The sequence below is a fragment of the Ailuropoda melanoleuca genome, chromosome X, assembly GCF_002007445.2.
Source record: "Ailuropoda melanoleuca isolate Jingjing chromosome X, ASM200744v2, whole genome shotgun sequence".
Classification (NCBI taxonomy): Eukaryota; Metazoa; Chordata; class Mammalia; order Carnivora; family Ursidae; genus Ailuropoda; species Ailuropoda melanoleuca.
This window is the reverse complement of record NC_048238.1, coordinates 27,103,926-27,127,611: the sequence shown is the minus strand read 5'-3', so window position 1 is coordinate 27,127,611 and position 23,686 is coordinate 27,103,926. Positions and strand designations below refer to the sequence as shown.

General features: G+C 36.7%; 1 protein-coding gene across 9 annotated transcripts in view; it reads left to right on the top strand.

Annotated features, from left to right (window-relative positions):
- The window catches only part of DMD (dystrophin), a 2,070,581-nt gene that overhangs the window by 1,373,172 nt on the left and 673,723 nt on the right, over nt 1-23,686 (top strand). The window lies entirely within an intron of this gene.

Below are 23,686 nucleotides of genomic sequence, written 5' to 3'. Positions count from 1 at the left end.
AGGGGTAATCTTACTCCCAGTAAGATTATTCTTGTTTACAAAATAAAGCTGGGCTGTATTTATGTAAGTGCAGCAAGGGTAGTAGCTAACTACACAGGCCTTTCAAAGTTTGTGTTGCTGTAGTTTTTATAAAGAATCTCAGATTTGCCTTTTAGAAGCTTTGTGAGATTAGGAAGTCACACCAAGAACTTGCCATCAGATGTTACCTGCAGGACCTATAGATTGGGGTGAAGTTTTCTATTCTCAAAGTCCTCAAAACAGCCTCAGACTTCCTGGGCCTGCCAGGAAGTGACCTTCCTTATTTACCTGTAAGACTGGACATCCCATAAGCCAGGCTAGTTTTCTCAAGAGGGCTTTGTAAACATTGTCTCCAGAAAGTGTACCGTGGTTCTTTAAAACTATCTGGTCATATCCGATTTTATGTATATCATTCTCAAATATGACATTCCAGTCAAGCCCTGGTTATAGAATCAATTTTCTCAATTATGTCCTGTTACAAGAAAGACAGATTCTTATTGAATCTGTGCAAATAATCATATTGCCAGGAAAATAAAATTAATAGGAGTTTGTGAATTCTGGAGGCAGGGAGAAAAAGATAAATGTTTCATTTCTGTTTATAAAAATATAATCTAAATTGCTCTGAGATAGAGATGGCTTAAAAAGAAAGAAAAAGGAGTTCCTTGTATCAAGAAAATAGAACATTAAAGTATCGGCAGCATTCCAAACAGAAGCCTTAATCAAATGATTCTTCGTCAGTTCAATCAGTTCTCTGTAATTGATTGTCATTTTGCTTGATCTCGGGTTAGCAGTTTCATAAAGCCACCAGCTAGCTTCTCCACTGGAGTTGTGGAAATTCTGATTCAGTCCAAGTTATTTAAACAAAGCTGCAGAAGCTTGTGCCCTAGAGTACCTGAAATAGTCCTTTCTATGGGTCTCTGAGACAGTCCCCTGTCCTTGGAGACAAGCATTCTGGCCCTGTAGCTGATTCCAAGCACTTTCAGGGGAGCCTCAGAGTAAAACGACTCTCTCTAAATGGTAAAAGGCTTCAAACAGCCCTAGTTAAAGATCTGATGAGAGTTCACTTGAAGGAATTCAATCATTTCTGTGGCATGCAACATTTTTAACTAATAACTGGAATTATCACTGACATTATACTGTGGTCTGTTAGGCAAAGCAGAACCAAGTCAAATCATGGACAGCAAGGGCATTGACTAATTTCTAGTAACTTGATATAATTACTGATTTATGTTAATAACATGTGACCTATACAAATATAACTTCTGGAAGGTTAACCATCTCTTGTTTGATGATGCTTTTTATTCTGACTCAACATATCAAATAAGCCTAACTATTCTTCACATATATTTTTAGATATTAAGAGAGAACAAATGTGAGAGAACAAATCTAGAGATTTTTCACATCAGTTTGAGACCAAGATTTCATTTTGGGTTTGATTTGTGGAAGGCAAAATATCAAAGGTTGTCAAAAATGTGAAAAGGTTTGAACCCTTGGATAAATAGGATCATGGGTCACTGAAACAGTCCCTGACTACCTATTTAACCGAAGTAACAGTGAAAGATTTCAAAAATAAACATAGGAGGTAACACGATTATAAAAGATTGGCTCTCCCGAAAGTGAGATGATTCTTAAATAATCAAGGACATGATAAGATCAACATAAAACACAGGAAATTATTCTGATAAGACACAATCGCTGTTGCTTACCTGAATTATTCAGAAGGTAAAGAAAAAGCTTTTACGATCTCTTATTAAGAACAAATCAATAATCCGAGAAAATTTTGTCATTTTAATGAAAAAAATGAATTCTAGTTTTGCATTAATACACTGTTGATACTAATGCTCGTTTGTAAAAAGCTTATAAACCCATTCAATCATAGTCAGCTCTGATCACATGAGACAAAATTTCTTTTCCACAAACTTTCTACAGCTTTCAATATCCACTCAGATTTTGTCCTATACTTTTCCTCATCTTCCTTCTGGAATAATCAGTCATTTCACTTAACGACAACATTATTCTCTTCATACTTAACAAAACCAATGCTATTACACACTTTGCATATGTTGCATACAAAGTTGTTTCTCCTTGACCTTTATGTTTCTAGAAGTTCCATTTATGCATATTGATTATACCTTTTAACCATTAGTAACTTTTGTTTTATGGAAAAAACCAGGAAGCAGATAAATGTGAACTGTCATATACTACCATTTTGTAGCCGACTAGCAATGATTATGAAAACAAGTTGAGGTTACCTGTTCAATATAAAGGCTAAACATTTTCATCAGTATTTGTGTAGGAGACTTTTAAGCTATTTTGGACTTAATAGGTAATCTTATGAAGGCTATGGACTAAAATTTGGATGAGTGACTAAAACTGTAGCAAAGGGAGATCTGGGTGTTTCCAAAGCCCATCTGAGTATATAAAATATCCAGTTTGTTTCCAGGTAGTCTTTTCAGCTTCAAGAGACTACTTTTGGGGTTCCTAAGTCTCTTGAAAGCCCCTTATGGGGGCAGGGAGCGTAAAGCTTATAGTTCAGTTGAGGGACAGGTGGGCAGGGAATGGTCTGGCAGAGGTGAGCAGAGGGAAGGAAGATAAAAAGGTTTTGAAAGGCAATGTATCAAAGAATTCAAGGGAGCTGAGAGAGAGATCAAAGGTGACAAAAGGAAAGAATAGCAGCGGTGACCAGAAGGGAGAGGTCCTAGATGAGCCAGTGGAGGGAGATCATAAGTTTCCCCAAAAGGCCATTGAAATTCCAAATTATCTTTAGTAAAACCATGCCAACAAGGAGGGAAGCGGAGAGTTCCGTACCTGTTCTCTTCAGAGAATAAGAAGAGTGAGAACTTCCCATGGGGAAGGGAGGAACCAAAGTAACAACAACAAAGTAAGAATGCCAGAGAAAGAGTGCTTTAAATGCCAAAGAACTGAAGTACAAGCAAATGAGATCTCAATGAGAATGTAATATGTTCTACACCTTTGATATCTTTCAAACAAAAAATCTTGGACTCTAACCCAGCATCATGAGTCAATTCAGACTCCTAAGAAAACAATCTGTCTTTACCATGCTTCCAGAGACAGTCATCAGGGGCACTGGATTTTTAATTGGATTCCTCAATGGATCCTCAATCAGTCAAGGGTGTGTCCTTGTTCACGTAATTAGCTTTTAGGAGGTTAATGTCATCTAGGTCACTGTTAGGGAGATAATTCACATACAGTGAGATTATTCACATTCAGATAGTTAACTCTCTTAAAAAGAAGTGTACTAGCTCAGAATTAGAATAAGAAATCTAATTTAGTTTTTTTTTTTTAATTTTTAAGAGGTGGTGTTAGGAAGGTAAAGAACAGAGAAGAGGACACTGACCTTTTATGTCTAATCTTCATTCCTAGAAAAATAGTTTAGTGTTTTCTATTAAGTACATCAATATTTCCATGGAAAGTGTCCTGAAAAGTAGTGGGTTAAATTCATTAGACAAAAAGGTGCAATATTCTCATTCAGCATGCAACTGAACAGAGGTTTATTGGAAATTAACGCTCCTCCCCGGAATTTAGGCTGGTTCTAGGCAATAGTATATATAATTCCAGCTCCAATAAGATCTTGAAGATTACTGGTTTGTGGATAAGTCCATATTTTAATGCAATTAGGCATCAACCTTTCTCTTGGAACACTGGAGATCATAATTTTATCTTTTACTTTTCACCCCTTCTCTCAACTCCAAAAACCATTCCCTAGTTGAAGCAGCATGATAATGGGGAGAAAAACAAAAGACCGAAGTTTAGATCCCAGCTCTGACACTTAATGGGTTTATGACACTGTTTAACTCACCTTTCTTATCCTGACTTGCCTCTTGATTAATAATGAAAAATTGGGACAATTTCTCTGGGACTTGTTCAATTAAGGTACAACTATGGTGAGAGCACATTTTCCTAAAATAATAGAAAAAGATGGTGAATGGGACCTTTCCTAGTGTAGCTGGAATTTTGACAAGAGCCTCTAAGAAGAAAAATTAGGCTTGCAAAATAGACCACCCTTTCAAAAGAAAGGGGTAAGTTGCTACCAGAAAACCGCTCCAAAAAAGACGGCGGATAGTCATGAGATTTTCATTGTCATGCAACCAAATTGCCCATATAAGGAGAAGATTATAAACTTGAGAACTTTCTTGAATTGGGAATTCCTGGAACAGAGAATTCAAGTCGGACTAAGATTTTGTTGGCTAAGAGGAAACTGGTATTTTTTTTTCCTATTTACTTCATTAGGGAGGGGAGAAGAGTGCTTTTCTTTCTCTCCTGTGGAGCCAAGGAGGAAGTCTCCCCAAAATCATCTATTACAGTGGTATGCAGACCCTTCTGCTTAGAAAACTCTCCAAATAGCTTAGAAAACTGAGTATCCTCTTGAACTTTCTAAACTTGAAGTCTATTTTCTCCCCTGGCATATTGTAAATATTGACATTTAAAAAGTGTAACATTACTCTTTTGAATATATCCAGTAGACTCCAAATACCATAGCAATATGATATCTACCATCATCCACTTGAAAAAATACACAAAACAAGCTCATCTTTAAGTTCTGTATCATTTTTCTTTCTTCTTTATATTTCCATTCTACTTCCCCAAAGAATTGTATTCTAATATAATATATATTTATGCTATAAAGCCTTTTATTAACCACTTTATCATACTTCTGTATAACAAATATATCTATGTGGATTTAAATTCAGTTTTTACAAACAATTTTCCATAACTGTAAGTCTCTAAGTATTTTTAAAAATCCATCAGATTGAATTGTATCTACAATTATTAATAATAAATATACCTAGTAATAATCAAATTACTTAAGTATATGTAACTTCTGATGAGTAATTGTTAAACATAATCAATAGATTTTTTTGGAAATTAATCTATTAGTGAAATGGATGGGTAGGTGCTTGATGGTACCTTGATTAAAAGAGAATTTCAGTCATCAATATTTTGATTGTATTTTGATTTTTCATAAATGTGTCTTGGGCACAGTGTACCATTGGGATACATCAGAAGAGGCATGCTTTTATTTTGTAAAGCTGGAGGACTATCATTAACCAAAAGGTGGGAATGATAATTGGTATGATGTTTGTGTACCACAGGAATAAAACCAGGCAAATCCCTTGTTGAAACTTAGAATTTGAAAACTGATTTCATGAACACCATCTATGCCTACATATCCCTAAGAAAGCTTTTGTGTACCACCAGGGGCATATCCCAGTCTGAAGATTGCCACTCTAAGAAAGATGGATATGCTATGAGAAGGCGAGAGGGGAAATTTAGTCCCTGGCTGGACACTTGTTAAGTTACCAAAATACCACCGAGGTCATCCAGCATAGTCCATGCCTTTAACCATTGCATAGTTCCTTACTCCAGCAGTATTTGTGTCACAGTGTTGACTCACACTAAACTTAGTGGTGTTAAAAGTAACCAGTTCTTTTTCACATGTGCTGCTTTTAGTTGACCTTTTCTCCAGCCTGCTCTTGTGTCATCTACTTTTTTTTTGGAATTAGATGCCAGACCATCAGCCCCTTCCCTGGCCCTGCTTATCTTACTTACCACTAAGGTGCCTGGAGCTTAGGTCCAGTGCCTCCCATTTCCTGATCAAGTTTTGACCAGTGCAGTGAATACACAAGAAACAGACTACCACTGGAGGCAGCATCTGTAACTAGCGGTAATGTTCCGTGTCTAGTTTCTGTTTCCTCTCTGGTGATTTGAGCTTCTTCATTTTCGTTGACACTGTTACCTTCTGTTCACAGCCTCCCCTGCCTTGGTTGTGATTGCTCTGCCCTCCTAGTTTTCTCCCCTCTCACTCTGCCCCCCACCCAGAAAGGAAACCTGTTTTTAACCCCAGATTATTTGAGGCCTTAATAAATTGGTTAACCCATCAATCCAGTTGATAGCAGAGATGGAGAGGAGGTGATCTTCAGATCCTGATTCTATAATAGAGTGTATGAATATCTTAGTTTCTTTTCAACTTCAGATTTTGTGTGTGCCTTCCATAACTTCATCTGGGTTATTAAAAAAATTTTTTTCTCAAATAGCCTGAATCCTAAGAGAGAGCCCTGCAGCACATCACTAAAACCTTACCTCTATTTTGACACCAATTCAAGCTTCAGTTTCCTTTGGCAATTGTTCAATTAGTTACCAAACTCTAATTGCTTTATTTCCTGCCCAGCTCATATTGTTCCATTTTGTCCACAAGCGTTAATTTGCAGACTTTATCAAATGTATCAGTGATATGCACATCAACTTTATTTGCATATATCCCTGATCAACCCCTCTAGCCAGAGAAAGACATGAGACAGCTGATGAAATTTCTATTCAACCAACAAACCATTTATTAACTACAATGCCCTACTATGTTAAGGTGACTCTCATTCTTAATTTGCTTAGAGGCAAGCTGATGTATGAATATACTGTTGGAGAGGAAACATTTTTATCCACACTTCAAGTTTCTTCTGGCTGGTCTAAGAATTAAATTGACACGAGACACATTAACAGGAGAAAATCACATTTGATTACATACATACAGAGAATCCACATAAACATAAGAGATTCCAAAGAGATTCAGTCAAAACAAAATATATATGTCATTCTAAACTAAGGAAAAGGGGTGAGGGCCTGGGACTTCAAAGGGAAGGAAAGGAGTTCGCAGGAAGAATGGACAGAGTAAATGTTTGGTAAAGAGATGTTTGCTGGGCCATCCAGAAACAACGGCACTTAGAGAGGACTTCAATCAAACAAGACTTGCTAGGTTCCTCCCGATCTACCATACCTAATTATTGATGTTGGAAGTTTCTTTCCTGGAATAGGTTCTCCACCTAAATCCTTTTAGGCATTTGGGGAGAGGTCAAAGGTTCTGCCTGAGGCTTTTTGGCCTTGATTGTTTTCAACACAAAATGATCTGCATGCCAAAGTGTCACATCTTGGGGTGGCAAGGAGTGCTCCCCTACAATACCTCAGTTTACTAAACACAGTCAGTGCAGAAACATTTACAATGCAGTGTGGCAAGTATACTTACAGAATGGTGTGATAGCCCAAAAGAGTGATACCCAACCCAGCCAAAGTATTGTTTACAGCACAGCTACTAAAGTGTGGTCCCGAGACCAGCAGCATCACCTAGAAGCTTGTTAGAAATGCAGATCCTTGGGCTTGTCCTTAAACCTCCTGAATCAGAATAGATGGGAGTGAAGCTCAAGGACCTGTGTTATAACAAGCTCTCCAGAAGATACTTTGACTTTGTATAGTTCGGGAGCTCTGATCTCAAGACAGCTTCCTGGAGGATACGGCGCCTGATCTGTATCTTTAAGAGATGAGTAGGAATTGATAAAGTGAGATGTGTGTGAGGGAAAGGAAAAGGATTCTACAGAGAAGAGGCAACAAGAACAAAGATAGGGAAGTGATTAATGACATGAAGTGTGGGAAGAAAAACAAATTTAGTGTTGTTGAAGTGTAGCCCAGTTTTGGTGAGGCTTCTGTGCTGCTTCAAGGAGCTTAGTCATTATCTTTGAGAGATGTGGGAATCCTTAAAGAGAAGTAACTTGCAAACTCTCCAATTTGAGGCATATAGTACCCAAAAAGGGAGTCTGGTCAGGAGGTTATTGAGGCAGTTGAGAAGCAACACGGTCCTGGATGAGGTCTTTGGTCATAGGGATAAAGAAGAAGAGATCATTTAGAGAACTGTTTTTCAAGTTGTTGCTGGTGACCTATTGATGAGTTATGAAATCAGTTTAATGAGTGACATGAAATAGAATAAGGTAGCATAGGCTACAGTAGAATATAATACAAATTATTGCATTGTATTTCCTGTGGTATGGTTAAGTAGTGTTTTGGGAAACATGCTTTCATTTAGATATCACTTTATTTTTATTTCTTATTTTAAGAGAATCTGCACATTATTTTTATACACAATAAATTAGTAGTCTGTTAATAAGGTCATACTGGGTTAATTACTATAAAGGAGAATAAATTCATCCTCCCATGACAAACTTGGAAAGTATAAATCATTTTATTTATTCATTGAAAAGATAGTAGCTTTCTGCGGTAAAAAATGCAAAGCATAAAAAGGCATAAATACTCCCTTGCTTCTCCATCTTTCGGTGACCTCTTTTCTCTCCCCACAGGCTGGCCAGGGTATCGGTTTCTTTGATGGCACTCTGAGGATAGGATGTGATGTGTGTGTTTCCATATTTATGTTTTTCCTTTTCTTGTATTCTTAAAAAAAATCTTGTAGAATGCTTATAAATCCTGTTTCTGCATCATGTTTTTTCCACTTAATGATACATACTGACAATTATTTTCTATATGAGCACCTTAAGGGTGTTCTCATTTTTTTTATTTGCTTACTCTTGTATCCTAAGGATATACCATAAGTTATTTAACCAACATTCCAATTAAGGACCATTTCATTTGTTTTCAAGCTTTGTTCCTGCTGTAAGATGACAATGTAGAACGTTATGCCCATGTGCTCTCACACATTGCAAGAATATCCATAGGATAAGTTCCTAGAAATAAGATGGCTGGGTTAAGATGGCACTTGTTATTTTAGTAAATACGGCCAAATTGCACGTCATAGAGTATGCCAGTTGGTAATATGAAGGAGTTTCTTCCACACACCTTTGTCAACTCAGTGTGTCATCAACCATTTTGATCTTTGCTAAGGTAGAAAAAGATGTCATTTCATTATAAATTTATTTCAGGATCAAAAAATGTTATAGAATGATTTATATTTCCTTTTTTGTACACTGTTTGTTTTATTCATTGCCAATTTTTTTATATTAGGTTGTTTGTTTTTTTTCTTATAGAGATAAATACAGTTTACAACCTGAAGTGAAAACATGTTCTTTTTACAACAAGGGTTCTAATGAATGTTTCTTATGACAAATAGGTTCTAGTCTTAAGGTTATAACCTGAAAATATTAAAACAAACCTTTCAACTTTATGGGAATGGTCTTTGTCCTTTTTAGCAAACAGTCCTGTACAGAGACTCAACATGATGACAAATTATAGGATAAATACAGATTTAATTTTGTTAAAAAATTGGAAACAGGTATGTAAATATTTGCTTGCTTTTTCTATCAATCTAACAATAGGTAATGGCTGTGACATGGTTTGCCTTTCCAAAGTCCCTATGTCAACTGACTCTTATTCTTTGAAAATACTTCATTAGCTGAAGAAGACCTGTAGTTTCTCCCTGCATTGCATTTTTTAAGCCAAGTTTTAAATAACTATTTGGAAGATTAAAATTTCATTCCCACACCTTATTTTTCCTTGTGAAAATCAAAACTGCACTTTTCCAATCTTCCAGACCACCCAGAGAGGTTTGTGATTTGACTTGCCAGTTTTATTAGTGTCCTAAGATGTAATTTATCTAGATCAAGAGAGTTCATTCTGAGCAGCTGAGGACTTTGTAATCTCTTCACCCATCTTGGGCACCAGTTCCCTCTCATTTCTATTTGTTTTATTCTTTGTGGTTGGAATATCATTCCTCTTGACCTACAAGAAATCCAATAGGAATTAGAGCATTCCCACTTTTATCTACCATTAACCGGTATTAGACCATCTTCTCCAAAAGCAGACCTCTTTTTTCCTTGATCATTCTCTTGCTCTAAATATACTTTTAAAAGCCATTTTGTCATCCTACTTTCTTGAAATCATGTTTTTACTCTACTACAATTTTATTTTTTTTACTTACCAGTCTTCCATTCTGTTAAAAGCAAGTCTTTGTTCTCTTAATAGCAAATTTATATAATGATACTTTGGAATAGGTTGCGTGAGAACTTCAGAAGCAGTGTTATCATTATTTCTTTTTTTTTAAAAGATTTTATTTATTTATTCGACAGAGATAGAGACAGCCAGCGAGAGATGGAACACAAGCAGGGGGAGTGGGAGAGGAAGCAGGCTCATAGCGGAGGAGCCTGATGTGGGGCTCGATCCCATAACGCCGGGATCACGCCCTGAGCCAAAGGCAGATGCTTAACCACTGTGCCACCCAGGCGCCCCTATCATTATTTCTTAATTTCCCTCAAAAGAATGCTCTGCTCTGCATATGGATGCCATCCCTTTCTGAGTATGTGTGGAGGAGAAACATAGGAACACTTTCAATAGTTTTCAAACAACTTCTGTTTAAGTGAATGAATAGACCACCTGGTTTACTGACTATATTGCCCAAGGGATGACTTTGATTGACAGAATACCGGGTAGAATCAATGGAAGTTAAATGAGAAAGACTTTGAACTTGAAAGTTGCCACCCTTGGTGACAGTGGGTGTTGGTAGAAAATAGCAGGCTGAGATTTCAGATATATTCAGAAATGCTGTGCACCTGCAATTTGGAATTCTCAAAACAGTACCATTTTTTCTACTAACTTGTATAAAAACGTACAGCCACCTTTCTTACCTGATTCCAAAAGCTATATCCATGAAGCTGTTTACTCATAAAATTGTATCATTGGATGGTAAATGTTATGTCCATAAGGTAAGTAGGGAAATGAATTAAAATTCTAGGGTTAACGCTTACCCATTCCCAATTCTCCTACACACTATCTAGAGCCATGCTTTCCAAACCTTAATGTGGGTGGAATAAGCTGAGGATCTTGTTAGAATGCAGTTTCCTGGTGACACTGATACTGCCAGTCTGGGAACTACACTTTAAAAAGCATTTTCATGGATTCTTAAGTAGGTAAATAGTCATAAATATAATAAATATGTGGGAAGAATTGTATAAATGATATAAATACCTTAGGGTCATATAATGAATTAAACAAATGCAACTTTATTTATTCCTCACTGTTCTTCATATACTTCCCCCATGTTGGGCAGTGAGAAAAAAGGACCTCACTCAGAAACAATTTTATCAGTCTCTTTATATGTGTTGCTATCTCTTGAATAAATGGCAAATTTTTCAGATTCCTCAGCTCTCCTCTTGCTCCTCTCTAGGATGGCATCTGGATTGATAGGTGAGGGAAAATTACATGGACTACATGATCTATGGTCCCCATGCTGGTCTCTGTACTCTCCTTGACTTTCTGGTCTCTGCAGCAGTGTCCCTTGTCTGCCTGGTACCTACCCAACTGACCTCATAGCTGTGAACTTATATCTTCATCGGGAAATGCTGTGCTCTGCTCACTAAACTGTATTGGTTGCTAAAGGAATCCTTAAGTAAGTCAATTACCACTAAAGAACACTTAAAATTTGAAATACATAATTATGACACTTCTAAAAGCAAATGTGACTATCATTATGGGTAAGCACGACTGCCAAGAAGTTGTAGCAACATAAAGCCACTCAATACCCTTTTATGTAGGAGGAGGACATGGATTTGGTGTTAACACTGTATCAGGTGCTGTGGGAAAAAATAAAAACAAGAGAACCTACGGCCATAATCTTTGTGATTTTATTTAAAAAGGAGAAGAAAAAACATATATGTAGAAAAATCATTTAACACTAAAAATAACACTTTCAGGAATACTTAAGTAAAATTATTTTACTATTTAATTGTCGTCTCATAAATTTACACTAATACAAGCTCTAATATAAGCTTCTACTCATATTTGAGAGTTAAAAAAATTTACCAAAATGATTGGTGGAAATTAATTTAGAGATGAATATTTCTAATGAAACTCAGTAGCATTCTCAAGATAAAGTTTTAAGGAATACTTGAAATATTCAAATTCAGAATAAACTTAGATTGTGTTAGTGGGGAGATACATCACAAGTCACATGATTCTTCCCATTGAAGATGTAAGCAAATTTGGTGCACTAGGTTTGCTCAGAAATGCCATAGTGATTTTTTTCTTAAATATACAGTTATCTAACTTGAGATTTCACATATATTAATTTCCATTTCATTGAAAATAAGAGTGTATTATAAATCTAACTTAAAATATAATTCTATGTTGTATAAGTCTTCTATCATCTAACAGGCAAAATTAGGTGGTTACTACTTCTAGTCAGTTGTACTTGACTTAGATATCACCTTTGTATTCCAAATACTTCTAAATTGTCACGTATCTGCTGTTCTCCTTGTCATACCTTTCTCTCTTTCTTCCTTGCTCTCCCTTGAGAGCTGTAGTGTGTCTGGGCTCATTCCTTCACATGTTGGAAAAAATATATACAATATATGGAATTATACATATTATAGAAGATATAAAATGCTTCAATCTATATCTGATATATATTTTGAAAAAGAGACACCTTAGTTGTAAATTAAGTACTTAAATTATCCCCTAGTGTAAATGCATTTAATTTGCTGTGTAATTTCAGTGTACAGATCAGTATATTAAAAACTTAAGAGTTGGGGTGCCTGGGTGGCGCAGTCGTTAGGCGTCTGCCTTTGGCTCAGGGCGTGATCCCGGCGTTCTGGGATCGAGCCCCACATCAGGCTCCTCTGCTGGGAGCCTGCTTCTTCTTCTCCCACTCCCCCTGCTTGTGTTCCCTCTCTCGCTGGCTGTCTCTGTCAAATAAATAAATAAATCTTTAAAAAAAAAAGAAAAAAAACTTAAGAGTTTGCATGTCCAGTACTTCTAAAGCCACAGCTTCCAACTTCTGAGCACCTCATTGCCTCCTCTGGACATAATGAATATTCAGCAATCACTCACTGATCATAAGAAGGCATGAAGTATATAGTTAACAAAAGCACCCACAATTATTTAACTCACAGTGTTTTAATAACAGTTTTAATTTTAAGGTTACAAACACAAACTGCATTTATAATAACAGATTATGTAGCATATTAGTCATTAAAATGAGATTGATTTTCTTGAAATTAATAACTATTAAGCATTCAAAAGGCAAAATATGAAAGCACTCACTAGAATATGTAGGATACAACTAAAATTCTACTTATTGACCCATGAAATTACAAAACCATGTGTGCATACTTTTAATTTTTAAGATTCATTTGAGAGAAGTTTTGTGAATAACCAGTAGAGAAAATATGGATAGATAGGCATCTCTGTCTTTTAAATTATCTGATGAAGTAGGTGATAAGAAACACAAAATTAATAATTCATGGTAACATTTATTACAATATATATTCTAGCATTAGTAGTAATAAGTGCTAGTGGTTTACATAATTGGAGAGATAACACAAATACAAAATTATACATACACACTCCTGTGCTTTACTCAAAACCAGGTAGATGTTATCTGAGATATTATACTATCTTTGCCATTATAGCTGAAGTCAGATTTATTAGAGACAGTGTTATCTTTATTATCTTTAATATCTTCAATGGGTCAGTTATGAATAGAAGCATTAACTTTGCTTATGACTAAGTTAAACAGAATTTTGGACACCGTACAAAATAAGAACAATTATTTAAAGTAGCTTTAGAGAAGAGAAGTAGTCTATTAAAGGTATGTCTGATTTGAATAAGAACAATCAATAGAGTTAAAAGGTTAGAAATGGATGATCATTAGGTTGTTTCCAGTTTTTCACTTAAGTAAACATAGCTGAAAGGACATTCTTTGTAGGTCTCCTCACAAACCCATGTGACATTACCTAGTAGAAATGCTGACTCATTAGAGTATTCACATCGTTATTATACATTGTAAATTGGTTTCCACCAGCAGCAGAAAATGACATGAATTTAGTATTTTAATTTGCATATCCCTGGTTAAACAGCTTTTCAAGTTTGTTGGCCCATTCAGATATTTCCTTCTATGAGTTGATTCTTCAAATACTTTGCCCAGTTTTCAATTGGATTGTTTTCTCTTACAGATTAATATGAATTCTCTGTATATTCTGCGTTCTAACAGTTATATGCATCTGAAATACAGGTCCACAGTTCCTTATCCAAAACCTTATCATTGACCTTACAGGAGACAAATGAAAATGTTCACTTAGCTGGAGTGGTAGAAATCATAGAGAGCTACAAGAATATGAAAATTAAGTTTGGCAGGCTGAATGGAACCCTGGGACTCAAGATGAGGACTGACATGTTATGTGAACCAAAGAAGGGGCTTTATTCCATCATGGGTTCCTTTCCTTGGTTTCAGAAACCCTCATGTTAGCTTTGTTTTTCATACATGTTTAAGGAAAGACTACTCAGAAGAGAAACCTCAGATTTTTTTGTTGTCGTTGCTATTTTTTTTAAACACAAGTTTAATCCAGTTATCCATTTGATTGCTTGAGCTTATGGAAGACTTTAGAAAGAGTTGTTTTAGATAATAACTATAATTTTGGTATGGCGCTTCATAGTAAAAAACAAAGCATCTTTAATTTTACTTGATGTGTGTTAATCATGAAGTCAGAGTTGAATTGCTTTTATCTTTTGAATTTTTTTATTGAAGTGTAGTTGACATACAATATTGTATTAGTTTCAGGTGTACTGACTTGCTCTTAGCTTTTATTGAAAATTACCCTAACTGCTGTTTTATGTTTTAAAAAGAAACTTCTAGTGCTTAATAATACTTACATTAAAAAATACTCTCTATCAAGACTTCAAGAACTATGTCCAGTTGTCGCATGGATAATAAATTCAGCATTGTGCTATATCAGTTTAAAGCAATGCAGATATCACTGGCCAAGACGAATGTGCAATGCAAGAAAAAGGTAACTCTGAAATAGCAAGACCACCTTCTGTTCTATAGGCCTCTCTATTCCACGGAATACACTGTGTCCCTGAATCCATCTGGGTATTTCAAGCAGTGCTCTTAGGAATAATTAAGCCAGAAACCGAAACCTACGATTTTAGTTAGAATTCATCAGAACCGCGTTCAAATGAGGTTTAAGTCATCGTGCGCGTAGCAGTGCGTATGAAAAAAATATATAAAAGATGGCATTACAAACAACGTTCCATACAAGGAAAAGGAGAAAAAGGATATTAATATTAAATCATCCTATTTCATGTACACTGGAAATGAAGACCATGAGGAGATATTCTTTTGTTTGCTCATTTATATATTCAGTAATTCAGTGGTTCTCAGCCAGGGTCGATTTTATTCTCCAGGGGAATTTGTCAGTGTCTGGAGACTGTCTTGGTTCCCACACCTGGGGGAGGAAGGAAGTGGTACTGGCATCTCATGAATCAGGACCTAGGATGCTGCCAAATACCCTGCAATAAAAGGGCAGCTCCTTACAACGAATCATTGTTCCCACCAAAATGTCAGTCGTGCTGAGGTTGAAAAACCCTACTTTAAAATTATATGTTAATCAAAAATACTTTGTTCTGGTTCTAAACCCTGTGGTTTATCAAGGAAAATCCAACTCTATACATGGAATATACTAGAATTCATAGAGCATACAGTATGGTAATGAAGCATGCAGGGTATGCCTCGGACAAATCAGGGTTCAAATCTACCATCTGTTAGCTTGTGCCTTAGGCAAGTTTCCTCACCTCTTGTGACTCTAGTTTTTTAATCTGAAAAAAATGACAGTTATGTGTGGTGAAAGGTTCTGCGGTAGAGCTTGAGGGAGATTAACTAGAATGATTTATGTTAAGTGCATAGCAGAGTGTTTGTACTTAGTAAATTCTCGATAAATGGTAACAGTATTACTTCTGCATATACTAAATAATTTGATCCTGACCTACTATGAATATCCTGGTCACATACCATATTTCATTGCTGCTAAGACACCATTGATTAGAATATGCATCATCATTTTATCTGTCACTAAGAAAGAGGTGCTGTCAGTTAGACTGTGACACGCCATCATTTATAAAATGTGTCCCAATTTTAGAGCAATTAATTTGTGGAAAGAAAGTGTGGGTCCTAGACATGATTATTATAAAGCCCATCAGCTAGTCTTCTTAGGTGCAACTGAATGAGGCTCCCATTAACCACATTCAACTTGAAATTCACTTGAAAGGGCACAGGAACAGAAATGCAGCTTCCCAGGAAGGCAGGATCAGGCATCTATCTTTAGTGGGATTAGAATTCACAGCGGTTTGTGCAGCATTCACAGAGCACTGCAAGAGATTTTTCGTTTTCTTCCCCAGCATTTTCCCACTCCCAGATGACAGGTCAGGTACAAAGGAAGGAGACTCGTATAAAGGTGCCGGGTCAACTCTGGCCTGGAAGACTAATGTGCCCCAGGAGTCAATGTCTTATGGCATAGGTAGAGTTTCCAAGATCCATGAAAGATACCTGCTCAGTTACAAGAGTTACTATACTTAAGGGATCCCCCCAACTTTGGCTCTCCATTAAACATTTATAGTTCATTAGTAGAACTCCTAAGCCAGGTGTAATTTACCCATCAGTCTTTATTTTTTTTTTATTTTAATTTTTTTTAGCAGTAGTGTTGTTGCCTACTAACATGGTTGACATTCCAACCGTGTCACGTTTCCACGTAGAAAAGTTCTTCAAAGGTCAACTTTTCGTGTAGAGGGGCAATGCTATCTGTAATTCTCAGATACTAAAATACTAAAATTCAGAGATTTTAAGTGACTTACCCCAACTTATGAATCACTGAGTCTAGAACCCAGATGTTCTTGTCCCTCATCTGATTACTTCCAACAACACTGTAATACACTGAAGCAGGAGTCCACGCACTACAGTGCAAGGGACAAATTCAGTCCACCACCTGGTTTTGTACATAAAGTGTTATTGGAACACAATCAGGTTCATTTGTTTACGTTACCTATGTTTGCTTTCATGCTGCACTGGCAGGAGTCAGGTATGACAGGAACCATATGGCCTATGAAGCCTAAGGATTTACTGTCTGGCCCCTTATAGAAAATGTTTGTTGAGCCCTGCTGTAAGGTCTAACTATAAATTGTTTGACTGTCTCTATGAGTCTATATGAGGAGATAAAAGGCAAAATATATTTCTCATGTTTTATCTTTAAAAAAAAAAAAACTACCCGTATACTTTTTCTGTGCAACTGAAGGTTTTGAGAGACACAAATCCCAAGCCCACCCATTTCTCTAGATCAGTGGTTGGCTAATTTTTTTCTGAAAAGGATGAGATAGCAAAGGTTTTAGAATATATTTTAGGATTTATGGGCCATATTGTGTCTGTTGAAAATAATCAATTCATGCCAGGATCAGAACTTACGGAGCTGGGCTTAAGAGCCCACAGTCTTTACCACTTAGCACTTAGGAAGGTAGTAAAACCTAGGAAGCATCACTTTCAGTAAATGACTCTGGTTAAAGTATGGCTTTAACCAGATCAGAGATTTAGTCCTCATTCAAAAACTGCATGTATAAAGAGTTTCAGAGTAAGTGTATCAGGTTTCCCCAAACAAATACTTCCTTCCAAACAATGTGGCTTCAACTAACTCCCTTGGGAATTTGCTTATAACTACTGTCTCTTCTTTGCCTCCCTCCAGTTTCATCTTCACACAGCAGCCAGAATGATCTGTTAAAAAATAAGTCCAATCACATCACTCATGTGCTGAAAACCCTCCCATGGTTCCTAATCTCACACAGAGTAACGGCCAGGGTCCTCACATAGTTGCCCCGTGGGGCTTACCCTTCCCAGCCTCTCTTGCTTGCTTCCTGCTACTCTCCCCTTTCTCACTAGGCTCCAGTCACCCAGGCTTCCTCATCTTTTTTTTTACTGAACATGCCAGACACACTGCTGCCCCCGGGACTTTGCACTCATGGTTTCCTCTGCATGGATCGCTTTTCCCGGAGAGCAGCTTGATTCATTCTTTCACTTCCAACTAATCTTTATTCAAAGACCACCTTCTCAGTGAGCCTTTCCCCTCCACACCTTCTCAAAGGTGCGCCTCCCATCCTTCCTCATGCCACACATATACCTATCTCTATGTGATGCTTTTTTTTTCTCTTTAGCACTTTTCACCCTCTGAGGTACCATAATTTGTATTTTATTGTCCATCATCCCTATTAGAAGGCAAGCTTTGTGCGAACAGGAAAATTTTGTCTGTTTCATTCACTGTTAAATATCCATTACTTAAGCTAATTATAACATAAGAGGTGTTCTTATATTTAGTCAGTATTTATTGAATGAATTAATATGTTGGGGATCTGTTGGTAAGATTTCATTTGTCAGAATAATTCTGCCCAAAAGTCTCTGAAACCCCTTCTTCATGAGTGGAGGGCTTCTAAGTGTGGCTTCTGAATATCAGTCTCATTACTTGATGGTCACACCTATGTCCACTCTCTTATTGGCCTTGAACATTCCAAGTATGTACGTTGGTAGATTTTATCTTCTTGGTTTCATAACACTTGCCACTTTAAAAAAATCAATATTGCATTATACTTTGTATATTTGGACAGATTATTTTTGAAATCCATAAATCTCTAAATCAGAAAAAAGCCTCCCTTTGGTGGGCTGCCCTTGATTAGCTCGGAATGGAAAGAGAGAACCTGTCATTCTCTGTCAATCAGCTTGGCACGTACTTGACAGCATGCAGTTACAGTGAAGGAGAGCCGCATTGCCGTGGTCTCGCAAACCTAACTGTAGATAAATAAAAGAACAGTCACCCAGTATGAGGGGAAAGAGAAAGAAATGCAACTGCACAATGTCGTGTTTTTCCATCCATCAGCCTTCATTTGTCAGAGTCTGCCTGACAATCTAGGCCAGAGAAGTCAGGCTCTAACACAATATTGATTCCATTTCATTTTTCATTTCTTGCTTCCCTTTTTAGCAAACAGTTTGTATGTGGAATGAGAGATGGGGCAGCCAAAATATGTGACCAGGGTACATTTATTTTAGAGGTTTACTTTGGTTTTTCATCCCAGGACCCATATATTTTTTTGTTTGTTTGGCTGTTTCACTGTAATGTTGTAATTGTTAGCTCTTGCTGCAGTAACAAATAGCCCCAAATCTCAGTGACTTCTAATAACAAGCATTTATTACTCGTGTGTCTATAGATCAGCTGCATCTTTACTTCACACTGTGGATCATGTTCAGGTTTTCTTATAATAAATTGTGGATCTGCTTCAAATGTCTTCTTATTGCAGAACCCAGGCTGAAAGAACAATTCCTATATGGTACATTGTTCTCTCATCGTAGAAGACAGGAACGGGGGGTACGAGCTGATCTTAAATTGTCTTTAAAGACCCAGCTCACAGCTGTCATACAGTCTCTTCTGCTCACAGTTTATTGATCAAAGTAAGGCACATGGTAAAGACCAAAGGCAGTGGGGAGGAAAGTGTATTCACTCACAGTGTAGACATGTTTATGGAGTCAGTGAATAATAATGAAGTAATAAACCAAGCGTAGTATTCACCAACATCTTAGAATTTCCATGACTTCAAAAGTGCGTTTTTTTACATTTCAACTTCTCTGAGATTGAGATATATCTCATAATAGTGTCTACAAAATCTGTTTTTTTAACTGTCTTAGCAGTTCATAAAATAATAATGGTTCTTAGAATCCATGCTATCTTAGAGTTCATAGAAAAAATTGTTGATCGTGGGGATTGACAAAATAGCCAAATGGCAAGAAATACTCTTTATAAATTAGAAAACTGAGGTAATGGTCACTTAAGTTTGCTAAGAAGAAAGTTGTCATTTTTATCCTGAACTTTTTTTTTTCAGTAACAGCATACGTATCTCATTCACACCAGCTTATCTGAATGAAAAAACATGCATTAGTAGACCTTTTTATCTGTCTATTCATGTATTCATATATATTCATTTTTAGAACATCAATTCAAATGCAAAGTGTGATTCCCTCACTCAAAACCCTTTGGTAGAGTCTCCACTAAGGTTCTGAGGGTAGTGTAAGAGATCCTTCTTTCCTGGCTCTTGCCTTCTATTCCTGTGCGATCTCTTCCCATTGCCCCACATGGGATCACTGTGCTGCCTCTGGCTCCTGTCTTGCAGATCCCAGATTCCCTCTTGCAATACTTTATATCATCTATTCCCTTTGTCAGCCAGGTGCATGAGCTCTCTGTGTTCCAAGCCTTTGCTCAAGCCTTTCTTCAGCTGTGAGGCCAGCTCCCACCCTCTTGTTGTCCCTCAAACACAGAACTTATCAGTTCCTTCTCTATGCCCCACTGTACATTGCACTTAGCTGGCTGTTCTACCTGTTGCCTTCTAAGTTTAATATGCGATCGTTTGTCTTTATCCTTCACAAAGGACTACATTATGCCCTGTAGTATTCACAGTTCCCAGCCAAGACTTTGAAATACAGTGAATACTCAGTCCATCTTTGTCAAATGAACAAAGAATAAATGAATGTTGAAACATATGTGAGAGGCTGTTTATATCCTCCTTGTATGGTGATATATAGTATACCATACATATATACATATATATTCATGTGTTATGAGGCTAGCAATAGGTAAAACGATGGAGACACAATTAAAAATAAAAACAGGGCAAAATGTCTCTCTGTTACACTTTCCTTGGGGCAACTTTCTAGTTAAAAAAATGTGTATAATCAGCTTACTCTGAAATTAGAAATATAATATTGACTGTATCAATTTTTAGCAAATGTAAGTGTACATTAATTTGCATTGGAATTGCTGCTTTCCCCCTCACAGGTGTTGTTGAGTCTTTTTTCTTCACTAACCTTTGATTCGTGGCTTGTCATACCAGCAACTCCCCAATAAGAGTAATACTGTTTCATAAGAAATAACTAAGACTGAAGGTGCTCAGAATGTCAATCCATTTGGAAAACCTGTGAGGGCTAGATTTTAAAATACACCATGATATTCTCCTAGTGATTATTAATGAGGGATTACTCCCTATTCTTTAATTACTACAAATTATTTTCTTAAAATTATTCATGAGACTGTAGTGAGCTGTCAATTCTATGAAATGAGGGAAATAAAACTCTAGTCATATCATAAGGGTCTTGACTTCTGGTGAACAGTCTTACACTGTAGGGGATATATTAAGAATAAGGCAGGGGAAAAATCCTAAATGGAAAGGTGCTATTATTAGAGGTGAGGGTTGTTTTTTTTTTTTGAAATTCTATGAAGACTTTCTCGTCTGAATGTTCTTTGAAGTTGAACACTTTCTGCTTAAAAACTGGCCACTATAATTAGCTATGTTTCCATTTTAGTGGTGACCTCCTTCACCTTATCTTAAATCATATAAAGATGTAAGGCCATTTGTGAGATAAAAGGTTTACTCAAACCAATTCTTTGACCTGGATACCATCAGTTTGACAATCATAAACCCACAAAGAGACACCCTTGGTGCATTTTAAAGGCTATGTAAGAATTTATTTCTTTTCTATGGGAAGAAACCAGATTTTCTCTCACTTACACCCTAGAAACATATTACAGAATGTACTAGAGTCAAAGAGGAAGAGAAAAAAATAGCATGGTATTAAGAGATACGACTGCCTATTTTAGAGCGCATACACACACCGTCTACATGGCTGAGGGAGGGATATAGTGGACATTTAGTGGCATACATTTGCTGGTTATAATCTCAACTCTGCCACTTGCAGACCATGTGGTTTTGGACAACTGACCCAGTCTCCCTCAGTTTCATCATCTATAAAATTAGATAGTACCCTTTTGTGGGAGTGTTAAGTATGAAGGAAAAAAATGTATGAAACACACACTGTTTGACACATAGTAAACTGTTAGTAACTCTGGTTTGTAAATATTATTACAGCAGTTAATATCATTATAGCAATTTCTTGACATTTTCAGCACAGCTAAGGATTGTAGCAGCATTTTTTACTTTTGTGTAGTCCCGTGCTTCAGCTGGGGTTGTTTGCTCTGCTGTGCTTTTCAATTTCTCCGTGTCAAGCTTTCATTGCTGGAGAGATACCAATTTTTTTTTAAATTTAATTCACTTATACTTCCATTTTCTCAGAATGATCATCAGCTTTGTATAGTGTATTTTTCTCACACGAAAGAAAAGTACACTAAAGAGTATTTTAAGTGAATTTAATTGGATTTACTACAGTTGACCCTTCGAGCAATAATATTTGACCCTGAACAACAGACCTACCTTTTAACTAATAAATTCACACTGCAAATAAAGGTATTGAGGTAAATTGTAGAATTTTATTTTCACAAATGGCCTCTGTGAAGTGATTTATCAAAGGTACATGTAATTAGAGACCAGGCTCTCCAAAACATGGCCAAGAAATAACAACAAAGAATTTAGAGCTGAACATGATTCTTTCGCCATTGCTCTATTTCTGTGGGACTAAGGGTAAATCTCATCCAGGTACTTAAACTCTCCATTATTTCATTGAAGGACAAAGAGATGACATTAGTGGTGACAGAAGGACATGTTAATAGGAAACATTTCTATGAAGGGAAATGATGTGACTTTGCAGTGCTCATTCATCAGAGGACTAAATCTGGACCTAACCGAATGGCCTGAAGAGGGAATATCTTACCTTCTGCAGGTGCAAACCAGGGCCATTTCACAAGGTGTGCCAACATTTCCTCAGTTCATCTAGCAAGCACCTGCTTCACATTCAGCTCTAACTAATATCTGGGCTGCCCTAATGTCGGCCTTGCTACTGTTCATGTTCATTTACCAATGAAAATTTCATGAATTAGAATATGTTTATTTCCTAAGGGAATTCCTTGTGATAAAAAATGCAGTTTCCTAACTCTGTGTGCCAAAGCCTTCTGAATAGTAGCATCAGTGCTTTGTGATCTTTGGAACTATTTATTTGGGATTGCGGAAGAGGGGCAGGGAGAGAAAGATGGTGGTGTTCATCATTTGGCCGCATACCTGAAACATCGGTAGAATTATTGACTATTTGTCATCAGTTTAGGAAGATATAGAATTTATACGGGGTGTGCTTATAAGCAGTTTTCAAGGAAGAAATACCCAGTTCTCCCAAAGTCCATGCTGAATTTGAACTCATTTCAAGTTCACAAGATTGTTTAAAAAATGACTTTTAGAATTTTTTTTATCATTCAGAAAGTTCTTATAATTTTAGGTCCCGTTTTCCTCCATAATTATTATTCCTGAAGGTGGTGTGTGCGTGTACGTTTATGCACACATACGCATCAAGGCACAGGGCTAGTCTTAATGTTATAGGCACTTTTAACTCAAGTGCCCACCTTCCCCTGGTTTTTAGTATAATGAGAACTAAGAAATAATCCCTTTCAGGAGTGTGTGTCGAGCACACATTAACTGCAAGATGCCCTGTTGTGCCCTGTAACTTATAGTTATTTGGGTTCAGCGGACTCCCTGCTCTGATGAGCTGAGAGAGAAAGATACAAACGGAGTATATAAAGGAAGCGGTGGCATGAAGACACGTACACACAGCAGTGCTGGGAGGCTCCAGGGTGGGAGAGGGAGGAAGGGAGATATGCGTTAATCAGGAGTTGCTGTCCAGGGAAGATTGCCCAGCCCCTGACTGACGCCTGACATTGATTAATCGATATTCCATCCTAGTGTTTAGCAAGTGTTCCATCCAAAAAGTCTTCTGTAATATTTAACTTCACTTCCTTCAGCTTCAATTTATGCACCTTTCTTTTGTTCTCTCTTCAAGCGAGCTAGACAGCAGCCAATAACAAAACACTTTATATTCATATCTAAAGAGGTTTTTGTTTGTTTGGTCATTGTTCAGTCTTCTCTAGACTAAGGGAAAACAAACTTGTTTTTTTTAAAATAATTAAATCATTCCTCAAAAGGCCTATTTAATTTGACTGCTTAATAATTAATAAGCCTTGACATGGTGTTTTAAGTGTTTACTCTTTGGAAAGAAACTTAATCTTAACAATGATGTGGGAAGAATTATTTTGTTTTATTTCGAAGCTAAATTATGGATCCAAAGCCCAAAAGAATCCCATTAAAATAAGAA